General features: G+C 50.5%; 1 long non-coding RNA gene across 1 annotated transcript; it reads right to left on the reverse strand.

The window, feature by feature from the left end:
• Positions 1-3,114: 3,114 nt before the first annotated feature.
• On the reverse strand, positions 3,115-11,839 carry LOC142924756 (uncharacterized). Its single transcript, XR_012941841.1, has 2 exons — positions 6,840-11,839; positions 3,115-4,837 (listed from the first exon to the last, which is right to left on the reverse strand). It is a non-coding gene; the product is annotated as an uncharacterized LOC142924756 (long non-coding RNA).

Here is an 11,839-nt window from a genome sequence, read left to right on the forward strand (position 1 = left end):
GTTTCCTCCTACGTGCCGAACCCTGATGCTTGAAATTGTCCAAACATCTTAATGCAGCACGGAGCTAATAATGAGTCTCGAGACTCAATGTGGCTCTCCTGGGTACATAAAGGATATTTCTAGATTTGATTATATTTATTCATATGATTCAGCCTAGCAGCTGCACTGCGATGTGCCAGCCTTGCCACTGTGTCATGATGGTAGTGGTGGTAAAACCGATTCGGAATAATATGTTCAGTACGCGTCGTGATTTTTGTATTTTAAAAGTGTTAATCAAACGAGTTGCAGTGACGTCATGGCCGAGTAAGCAGCAATGACCGCTCCAACCCCTACATTAGAACATTACCTTTTTCGACCCAACATAACCACTCGCTTTCCTGTTTGATAGTTTTCTTATTTTTCTACCTGGCCTCAGGCACTTTATAGGGGGCCTTGGAAAGCTGGTTTTCTACTTTGGAGCTTCCTAGGGCGATCCACAGCCTCCTTAGGTGTAGGGTCCTCAGTAAGCAACTCGAGCCTGACCTCATGGCTAGGCCAAGGGGACCTTCCGTCTGTATCTTTGTGCTCCATGGAAGACAGATCCCCTGGGAAAAAAGCCATAGCTTTGTCTCCCCCCCCCTCACCCCCGTTCAAGTTGACACCAGAGATCCCGGTGGGAGGAACGAGAGCTCTTACAAGCCCTTTTGTAAAAAAACAAGGAGAATACTGCCCTTCTTCGGGTCCTCAACGAGATGTCGAGTAAGGTTTGCAGGAGGGTGAAGATTCAGGAGGCAGCCACATATGACCCTTCAGACTATGCTAGACGAGCAGAGCGGTGCAATGAAGACCTACGAAGCCAGGCTGCTGGAACCTGAGGAGGCTTACATCAGACTGGACTCTAAGGGACGGGAGTGCCAAGTAAACCATACGGCCTCCCGGAGGGGGTCGAGGGCAACGCTCCTCAAGATGCTCTATCCTACATTCGGCTACATCTGCTCGAAGCTCCGGCATTCCTCTCTACAACTGGGCCATCACCACCTACACGAGTCGGCGCTGCGCTGTGACCACGGCGTGCCTCCACGCGTGCCTGTCGACGGTCGTCCTCAAGACTGCCCGCATCGAACGCGAGCTCATCTCATTCGTATGGCAATGCTTGCTTCCCACAGAGCAGACTCCTGTCCACAACCTCTCTCGCATAGATGTAGCGTAATAAATGCGCATCCTTTACCGTCAGTTTACTTACCTGCAGTTGCGGGCACAAGCCCATAGGGGGTGCCACCCTGAGCTGGGGAAGGACAGAGAGAGCCAGGCCCCAGGTGAGGGGTTGGGGGGTCCTTCCAGAGCCCCCTGGAAGGTTCTAGAGAGGGGGCGGTACCGGGGGCGGAGAGCCCCCGAGAGGTGTATTAAAGGGGCACCTCTGGGACAGCTCGGGGCAGTGCACCGAAGACGAAGAACAAAAGACCAGCCTAGCTAGGACCCTGGGACCCGACATCCTTATAAGGGTCGGGGCCAAGCGCGGACCAGTGGTCAGGACCCGCACCTTGGCTGGGTCGGGTCAGAGTAGCCTCCCTAGCTAGGACCCTGAGACCTCGAGCCCGACGTCCTTGTAAGGGCCGGGCCGAGCTCGGACCAGTGGTCAGGACCCGCACCTTGGCTGGTTCGGGTCAGCTAGCCTCCCCTAGGGCACAGATAGCCAGAGGGCTGAGAGCCAGGTTTGATCAGTGCGAGGGCACGCTAGCCCAGAGGCTGTACCTCCCTAGATAGTGGGATTTAAGGGGAGTTCTGTTCATAGTTACAAATAAACCGTGTTGTGTCTAAAGACGTCTCCAGTCTCCGTGGAACCCACTACATATATATGTATTTTTATATTTTGACCACTGTGTGATAAACACGTTGCCTGCGTGCGGCGACGCTGGATGCTTTTCCCTCTTCCTTTTCCTCATCCCTTCACCACAGAATGAACACGGTAACGCGGTCATGCATCTCGGGGGGGGGGGGGTCAGACATTTGTGACGATGTGTGACGAGGGGGGGGTTTGAGAAATGTGACGTCACATCAAAATGCGCAACTTCAAGTATAGAATTGTTATAACACTCCTACAACATCAGTGCAGCGCCACGCACTACAATGACAATAGTTGAAGCATGTTTTATTTTCAAAATGGAAATATGGTTTTGGGGGGTTGCAGAGCTTTGTGACGTCTTAATTTGAGGGGGGGGGGGTCTGACTTTTTGTGACGCCGAGTGACGAGAGGTCAAAAATTGCGTGACGTCATTCATGGACGGCCCCTCAAGTGAATGGCAAAATTGGTTTCGATTTACGTTGTTTCACTTACCGTCGTGTTTTTCAATGTACTAAATCGAGAACTTCAGTGCTTGGGGATTTTGAAGCTGGCTCACCGCCTGGGCTGCTGCTGCCTTCCCACTCGGCTGTGGTTGCTCGAACCTCCGAGTCGTTCATAGCTCGTGGCTTCTAATATCGGAAGGAAGCGGTGATCGTCTTTGTTCGATGGCCAAGAGCTGCTGCTGCGAGGATGACCGGAGTTTGCGTGATGATCGTTTATGCTCCTGGACACGAGATCAGCAAGGTGTGATGTTTCATTTGTGGGAGTTGCACCGCCTGTACGCGATCAACCGTCGACGCGCCCACCCGGGCCCCACGTTTGCCGTGAGGCACCATGAGGGCCTCCCCGACGGCCAGGGCCTCCGCACGGTCGGAGTGGGCAGAGGCCGGCGTTCGACTGGTGGTTTGAAAAGAACACGGACAAACATTCCAGCTCACGCTTTTGCTTTGGCAACAATTTTCGTTAATTGGGCTCCGAGCGGCTCAACAAGCCTGGAAGCCGGCGTATTTAATCACCTCCGAGATCGAAATGTGGCAAATCGCATGCTAATCAGGAGCAAGTTGGCCCAGGGATTGAGAATCAAATTTGCATGTGAAACGGCGGTGCAGGACTCGATTCGAAGGCGAGTGAATACTGCGCGGTGGTGCATTGCAAGTGGACATTATTATCATCCAACAGTGACCAGCATGGTGAAGTATGGTCAAACTAAACCTGACATCCAACATCACGTAGCGAGATCTTCATCCAGCAGTGGAAAACGTAACTTAAAGTAACCAAAATGACAGAAGATGCATGGAAAATAAATCGGTTTAATTTTGTATATAAACGTGAATAACTCATGTGTACATGCTTGTAAATATACGATTCAGCTAAAAAATGTAAAAAAACATTTACACAAAGTCGCAAAGACATCAACTCGCTTAAATCTTTACCACTACTCCAGGAGCTCAGAATTATTGCCCAAGTACTGTATATACGTGAGCAAAGTTATAACCATTTACGAAACAATTTGAAAACGTGTCAATATTTTGTCAGAAATTATCTTTGCACGTCTAAAGGACAAGAGAAGCTGTAACGAAATGCGCATTTATAAACGATTAAACCTTAAAATTTTCTGACACCGACATATTTTCCAAAAAAATTCCTTGTGTGATTGCACAGAGTTCGATGAGGGGTGGGGCAGCTGTGTAAAAAAAACCTGAGGTGAAATTCTCCGTTAAACCGACGATTTAAACAGCAACAGCTCGGGGAATTTTATACTCTGTTCTATGCAGCTGACCGCTGCCCCTTCATACAGTAAATGGCATCCTCACAAGAATAAGTAACCTAACATCCCTTGCAGGGAATCCTCTCGCGATAAAAAAATCTTCCATTTGCCATCCATCACGAGACCCCTGCGGGTATCACCGTGCACAATCATACTTCGAAGCTCTTGCTCGGATTCCCCAGAGCTTTGCCCTCCGAGTGGCCACCCTAATGGCCCACTCCGACAGGCCAAACCTGGCACAATTGTAGGTTTTCAACTATAATACACGTTTTATGGGTTAGATCGGGTTTACCGACACATTTAAATATTTATTACGCGATCTAACCCAAAAAACCTGTGTTATGGATATTGGTCACGAAAGCCTACGTGTTAAACTGGTTTTCAACTGTTAGATCAGTGGTAGCCGATATGTGAATCGCGATCCATGGGTGGATTATCGCAAAAGATTTTTTATTGTGGATCTCGGGACAAATAGGATTAAACACCTCTAATATAAAGCAATTCAAGTTATAGCAGATGGCAAAACAAAATCCTCGACTAAGAATTAATGGATTAATAATATATATTTTAAACCAATAGATCGCACTAGCACTTGGCATGTCTACAGTGTTCTATTAGTCGGTTAAATCCATCCGGGTAACTGTTGGTCATATATTGCTGGTAGATCACGGAACATGTTGAGATATACCAGAATGGATCACAGTGCTTTGTGGGTTGGACACTGCTGCGTTAGTCAATAAACACCACCGATTCAGTAACCAATATTTTTGTGAAATCACCTTCATCATAAGGGGGTCAGTGTCTTGGCTGGCAAAGAACTGGGGCATAAGATATCCTAAACCTTTCATACATCTTGACGCGTATACACCTTAATTGGCTGATTGTATTGGTTGGCAAGGTAAAAATTCTATAAAAAAATTGCGCTACCATTTGAACCGCTGCGACAGGAGAACGAAGAACCGGTGACCTCTGGATTGCAAGTTCAGAGTGCAAACCGTCTGTTACTTCAGGGTAGCATTTCTCATAACCGCCACTGATTTTTTTCCAATTGTTCACCTCTGCTTGTGAGCACAATGTACACTTAATTAACTCTGCAGATGTAAAACCCAGAGTGTGTGCCCACTCATGCACCTCCTCCGACATCTTGTTGACACCGCATCCACGATACACTAGTGCTGTCTGGGTTTCTTAGGCCGGGGAGAAGGCAAGCCCCATGGGGTGGACTCTGCAGGGTTGTAGCCTGGAATCTGTGACAGCGGACACACAAATGGCACAAACGTACAACAAAGATAGTCACCCAAATAAGCCTTTAACAGACTGTGCTGCTGTTAGGCGGCATGGCCCACGAGGGGGTAAGTGGCCAACACCTCTCCCCAGTGCTGATGTTTACACACTGCACCAGGTACTCATTTAAGAAAGAGTTGACCTTGGGTAGGCAAAACAGCAGTTCAGATAATCCTCATTGGTGTTGGCGGTGAGTGGGAATTGGGTTGCCGGGTTCATAGCGCAGCGTGCTAACCACTACACCAATGCTCTCACACACACACATGCGAGTATTTCCAACACAAGTGATACGTTATTATTACACTTATTAACGCTGAATAACTTCGCCAAGTCTGAAGACTTTTGAGGGAGAGAAGATGACAACTCCACACAGTAACACACTCTAGTTGGGAATCAAACCCAGTTTTCTTGCTGCAAGACGCAAGGGTTTATCAATGTGCCACCCTGCCGCCCATGGCGATATGTAAACTACCTTAATACCAGTTTCAACGCATGCTTATTTTTAGATATGGGAGGAAACCAGAGAACCCGGAGGAAACCCATGCAGAACAGACTCATGGAGTTTTGTTAAGAAATCTGATATCTACCAAGGGTCCCACACCCTGACTTAGCTTGGTATCTTGAGAACTCGCATTCATCAACAACAACCCCAAACGATCATTTAAATAGGTCACGTTTCAGATAATGGCCCTTCTTGTGCAATGAACTAGGGCCATAATAAAAATATATTTTATATAGCACCTTGCATATCGAAATATCTCAAAAAAGCACTGGACAATAAAAACTACTCAAGTATAGATACAAGCCAATAGAAATGAAGTAAAAGCCGATAATAACAATGATGACAGTGATACTGACACTTTACACAGCATGCAAAATGCAATAAAAGCTAATCATGATGATTCCTCTCACAGTAATAACCAATCAGAATCCAGGAAAAGCCAATTAATAACGATGTTTGCAAGCTGGATTTAAACACACGGACAGTCACAACTGAAATAGGTAGGGATAGTATCCCATAGTCTTTGGATATACAGTCTGTTCTATAATACGGTAGTTGCGTACCTCAAGAACACCGCGTTTTGGAAAAATCGTGTTATAATAAATAATATATATTATATGGGGTAAAGCGCAGTCCGCAATAACGCGTGAGATGCGTAACACAGGCTGAACAAAGACTAAGGAACGTGGGTAGCATCTAGAAGCATCCAGCAGCATCCCGCCTTGTGTGATGCTACGCCGAGGCAGCCGTTACAACCGCTTATTCCTACTCGCACGACGTAGTTCCATTCATTCAACAGAGTTATATCCAGTTCGGATCCGCGTTACACAAAAAATGCGTTCCTTCATACATTCATCATCGCGTTATATCCAATTTGTCAGTTATAGGAGGTATAGGACAACAGACTGCAGCTCAAAATGCTAGCTATAGATATATTTTTTCCATCCAAGACCAGAGTTTATATTTTATTCCTGTGTTATAAGGGTATTACGTTCAGGGGCTAAATGCCAATGGATGGGTCTGATAGCCACGGGAGAGCCTCAGGAGAGAGTTTGTGTCATCTTGCCACCCCCTCCATTGAAGGAGCGCAGACTACAGTGGTGTAAAATGTGGTCCATAGTATGGGTTGCATGGCCACAATCGTACAGTAGCTTGTTTTTAATGCACTGCTATGTATCTGTATGTGTCTCTATGAATCTCCAGGAATCATAATGGGTCTCTCTGTATCTCCTATGTATCTCTGTGTCTCTATGGGTTTACTATACGGTCCCACAGTTTGAGTTGCATGGCAACAAGCGCTATGCTGTGGCTTGTGTCATTAATTTTCGGCCCGCTGACGTTCCGATGTGGCGAGCGTTTGTTTTTTGTGCACTACTGCTGGCGCAGCAAGCAGCAACAGCAGCATGGTCACAATACAAATCGGTGGTATTCCGAGGTTGCGCGTCGCGCCGCACGGTGAGTACCTCCGGGCGGACGAGGTGCATGCGGATCCGCTGGTGCTGCAGGTTGGACGAATCCAGCGACACGCGCACGCACACGCGGTCGAACATGTTCAGCGCGATGCCTCCACGCACAGCGTGGGGCCCTACACAAAACACAAAGACATATCTCCAATGTAGCCTTAACAGACTGTTGGGGCAAGTGCTGTTGGCGAGGAGCACAGATGAAGGCCGGCACGGCACACAAGGGGGTGCGTCGCCGGCGCCATGCCCGGCCGCCTTTGTGTCCCCAGTGGCGATGTTTACACACCGCACCAGGCATTCAATTGAGTTCCGAGTCAACATAGGGGAGGCCCAGGACCGGTTCAGATAATCATCACTGGTGTTGACCGTGCGAAGGAATCGAACCCAAGTCGCCGGGATCGTAGCGCAGAGCGCTAACCGCTACACTACCGCTGACTGCTCTCTGCCAAGTGCCCTGCACACAAGTGTAGTGGGTTCGAATTAGGTGCACACATGACTCCTTGGGAGGCAACGCTGATTTATTAGAACGGTAAGTAATATAACACTGCACATAAGGTGGTGACCACCAACCTACTCTAGCTAACACATACTTATCAAATACTCTAGCGTGACCCAGCCAGGTGGCTACTGCCAGGTCCGCTGACTGGAGGCTTGACTCTTGTTGGCGTCTTCACGAAGCATCGTCGTTCTTGATACGGGCAGCCTCGAACCTCGTGAGGAGGCTGCTTATATGGGCCTCGGCGTGCCCGGGCCCCACCCCGGCCACGCCTCCCTTCGAGAACCCTCTCGAAGCCCCCCTGCTGTCCACGTGCCCTCCGAGGTGCCCCCTAGGCCCCCAGTCACGTGTCCAGCCGGGGTCACAGAGAGTGCCACGGCCTCACACCACCCTCGTGGCCTCCCGGAGCCCAGAACCGGCCCTGACGTCATTCCCGCCTCCAGCCGGGATGACGTCATGCGTGTGTGTAGACCCGCGTGGTCATGACGCTCCCCCGCATAGTGACGTCACGCTTGTGCGTGTGTACACAGTAGTGATTCTACAATCACTACATCACCCTCCCCCATGTAAAAAAAAACAGCCGTCTCGGCTGTGACAATACAGAAAAAAACAGTGTGCCTCCAACAACAACGTCAACAAACAACCGGCGACCGACAATAATCACCCCGAGAAACATATGTACACACACCGAGAGGAGGGGAAGGGAAGAATGTATGGAATGAGGGGAACCAACAACAACATGTACACCAAAAGAACTGGTCAACCCACTTATCCCTTAGCACAGCCCATCCGTGTGAATTTGTACGCATGCACCGACATATGAATGTGGCTGCTTGACAACGGTGTAGGCAATCAACAAGGTGTGAGAGTCATGGACAGCGGCCAGTCTTCAAACGAATTCGCGTGGCCGAGCCTCCAGGGGAGGCGAGCACGCTCTCCCTGGAGGTCCTGGGGGAACTTGAAAAAGGCCCAAAAAGGGCACGGCCCCTCCCCAGGAGTTGGGCAACAGGATGAGCAGGAGTGACGTACGGGCGCTCCACTCTCCCCTTCAAGTCCACATCCGGTCAGCATAACCGGCGACTCCAAGGGCGGCAGGTGCAGGAATCCTGTGACAAGAAGAAACCACCTCCTGAGGCACAGCACCACAAGCCCACGCCTCAGCTCGTCGGACACGACAGCCACCCGGCCCAGGGAAGTGGAGATGATCGTATTCCGCCCGGCGGAAGAAATAAAAACAAAAATACATAGATTCCGACGCGTTGGATGCACAACCAACACCGGTAAATCAAACCAAAACCACACAACCACCCCATAGATGGCAGGGTCTCACACCGCCCTGTTACCGTTCCACCCCACAGGTGGCAATAGGGCGAAGACTGAAAGTCTAACACCCACCTACAAACACCACTTAACATTCCGGACGTCTCCCTACGTCCCAGGTCACGAAGTCGCACTTCAGGGTCGACCCATGTACTGGCTCAAGGAAGTCACTCTTCAAGGTCGAGCCAGTATGCTGCAACCAAAGGTACAACCGTTGGATGTTGTACAACATCCCGGGTCAAGGAAGTCATGCTTCCAGGTTGACCCATGTACTGGGCAAAGAAGTCGCACTTCAGCGTTGCCTCAGTATCTACATTTTTTGTAAAAAAAATGTTAAATCGACGTGACAAAAAAAATGCCTGCTCTTGCCCAGAAATGGTTCACACAAATACCCATGCACGTACAAAATGGCGGCCGCATCCCCTGCGGTTTACCGCGCTTGCACAAAATGGCGGCCCCACGCGCGTTTTCCGCGCTCGCACAACTCGAAAGCCCTCCCTTGAAGGCCAACCCAGACATCTCATGCCACTCGGTAGCACCCCCCGCCTTTCCGACGCGCACGTGTCGGCCGTATCGGGGGAATTATAACCCAGTCTCTCTCCAAGACTCGCATCGCAGCATGTAGCTGTTCCGACCGAGCTGAGAAGACACAAGAACACCTCTCTCCAGGACTCGCATTGCAGCAATCAGCTGTCCCAACCGGGTTGAGAGGACACACCAACCCCTCTCTCCAAGCCTCGCATTGCAGCATTTAGCTGTACCAACCGAGCTGAGCGAGCAACTCACCACAAGCTCCCTGAGCCTCTGGCTCACTGTCTCAGACGCGCCTCAGAGTGTCTCGATCTCCGGGCCGCCAGGTCAAGCCATCAGCCACAGCATGACGGGACCACACTCTCCGAGCCATGTGAGCGAACTGCCCACTAGGATAGACACGCCACGGAGTGTCTCAATCTCCGGGCTGTCAGGTCAAGCCGTCAGCCACACCATGACGGGACCACACTCATGTCAACACACAACAATGACAGGGGGGCATTCTGGTCAGGATCTTTGGCCCAGATTAGCCACAGCCAGCAGCACAATCCAAATCACTGGCACCATGTCACCATCACAATTTAACGATCCGCAACAAGGATCACAACAATGTACGTCACAACCCGTATCAGTGCAGAGAGACAGTCTATGCAGTACACACAGTCCACACCTCGCGATCTCGAGAAAAATTCCATACAATCAACACTTCGTTAACAAATGTGGCACAAGCTATATATTAACAATCACGAACAAAGCTCCATACAAAGCATACATTTTTAACACTCACAAGCAAAGTTTCGCAGTCACACATTGACAACATTCACGAGCGAAGCGCCATACTGTATACGCAAAAACAATCGCGACTCCGCAACGGCAATCAAACAAAGTGTCAACAAATCATTAACCCGGCAATTCACTGGATCGTAACGGAGCCCGAGACCCCCCACATAGCCGAATTAATAATTAACTGGCTCCTTAAGATAACAATCCCGACGCCGTACTTAACACTGTTACAAAGCAGACACACGCACGGGCGCCGCGTCAATCTACCACGCACCCAACCCAACTAACACGCTTCGCAACCCAGCGAGTAAAAGAAAACACCTAATCGCAACCCGGCGCACGCAAGATGGGTGAAGTGTGTTTTTAGGGCCGGGTGCATTGTGTCACGACTCGCCTGAGAGGCCGTGAGGAACGGAGGCTGCACTGTGGAACTTGAAGACTCTTGGATGGTGAGCACAGGATGCCACCAAGACGGCCCAAGATCTCCCTCCACAGGCGTTGAGAATGGCGGGAGCGGCGTTTTGGCGGGAACCGCGTCCCGACCGCCCGCCAAGATGGCGGCCGCGCGTGCACCATGCGAGCGCGAATTTCCCGCCCAGGCACCCGCAGCAGCAGCAGCGGCGGCGGCGTCGGCGGCGTCCTCTCTCCTCCAGCTCCGTCGCTCTCTCTCTCGATGGCGGCGAAGCAGCGACGTGATGTGCGTGCTGCTGCCCCGCCTGCAGCGCCATCTCCCTCCTTCACCGAGGCTGCAGAACCCCGGGGCTGCCCCGAAGATGATCGTCTCGCCTCCTCGTCGTGTGAAAGTGAGCAGGTAAGTTGTAGTAATCGTGCACATATTATACTGACTAGGATAACACCTAACGTTATTTATTTTTCCGCATCTTCTGACACCAAATGTAGTGGGTTCGAATTAGGTGCACACACGACTCCTTGGGAGGCAACGCTGATTTATTAGAACGGTAAGTAATATAACACTGCACATAAGGTGGTGACCACCAACCTACTCTAGCTAACACATACTTATCAAATACTCTAGCGTGACCCAGCCAGGTGGCTACTGCCAGGTCCGCTGACTGGAGGCTTGACTCTTGTTGGCGTCTTCACGATGCATCGTCGTTCTTGATACGGGCAGCCTCGAACCTCGTGAGGAGGCTGCTTATATGGGCCTCGGCGTGCCCGGGCCCCACCCCGGCCACGCCTCCCTTCGAGAACCCTCTCGAAGCCCCCCTGCTGTCCACGTGCCCTCCGAGGTGCCCCCTAGGCCCCCAGTCACGTGTCCAGCCGGGGTCACAGAGAGTGCCACGGCCTCACACCACCCTCGTGGCCTCCCGGAGCCCAGAACCGGCCCTGACGTCATTCCCGCCTCCAGCCGGGATGACGTCATGCGTGTGTGTAGACCCGCGTGGTCATGACGCTCCCCCGCATAGTGACGTCACGCTTGTGCGTGTGTACACAGTAGTGATTCTACAATCACTACACAAGCATGGATTGACGTAAACCCAACGTTCTTATTCATACTATTACATGGGTCACTCAGAAAAGCCTCACTGATTCTCAAAACGTTTGCATTCAAGGTCACTGCTACGTCTTTGTAAAAGGAGGCGAATGATTGATATGTGCTTCCCAAATAAGTAATTTGCATGTAATTTGCTAACCTTGGACCATGATGCTGGCACACGAATAACGTAACACGATCTTTTAACGTCCACTGTTAAAGCGGATAGCCTGTAAATATTTTACGCTTAAAACACGCCACAGTATTAACCGGAGTGGCCACCGAGTTTGAAACGCAAACCTCCACAACACACAGCGAATGCAATACCGCTTGGGCCACCTCACCGCAAGCTGAAAACCAGGCATGAGAAGCCGA

The sequence above is a fragment of the Petromyzon marinus genome, chromosome 16, assembly GCF_048934315.1.
Source record: "Petromyzon marinus isolate PM22_M1 ecotype Great Lakes invasive population chromosome 16, UKy_Petmar_22M1.pri1.0, whole genome shotgun sequence".
In the NCBI taxonomy this organism is placed as follows: domain Eukaryota; kingdom Metazoa; phylum Chordata; class Hyperoartia; order Petromyzontiformes; family Petromyzontidae; genus Petromyzon; species Petromyzon marinus.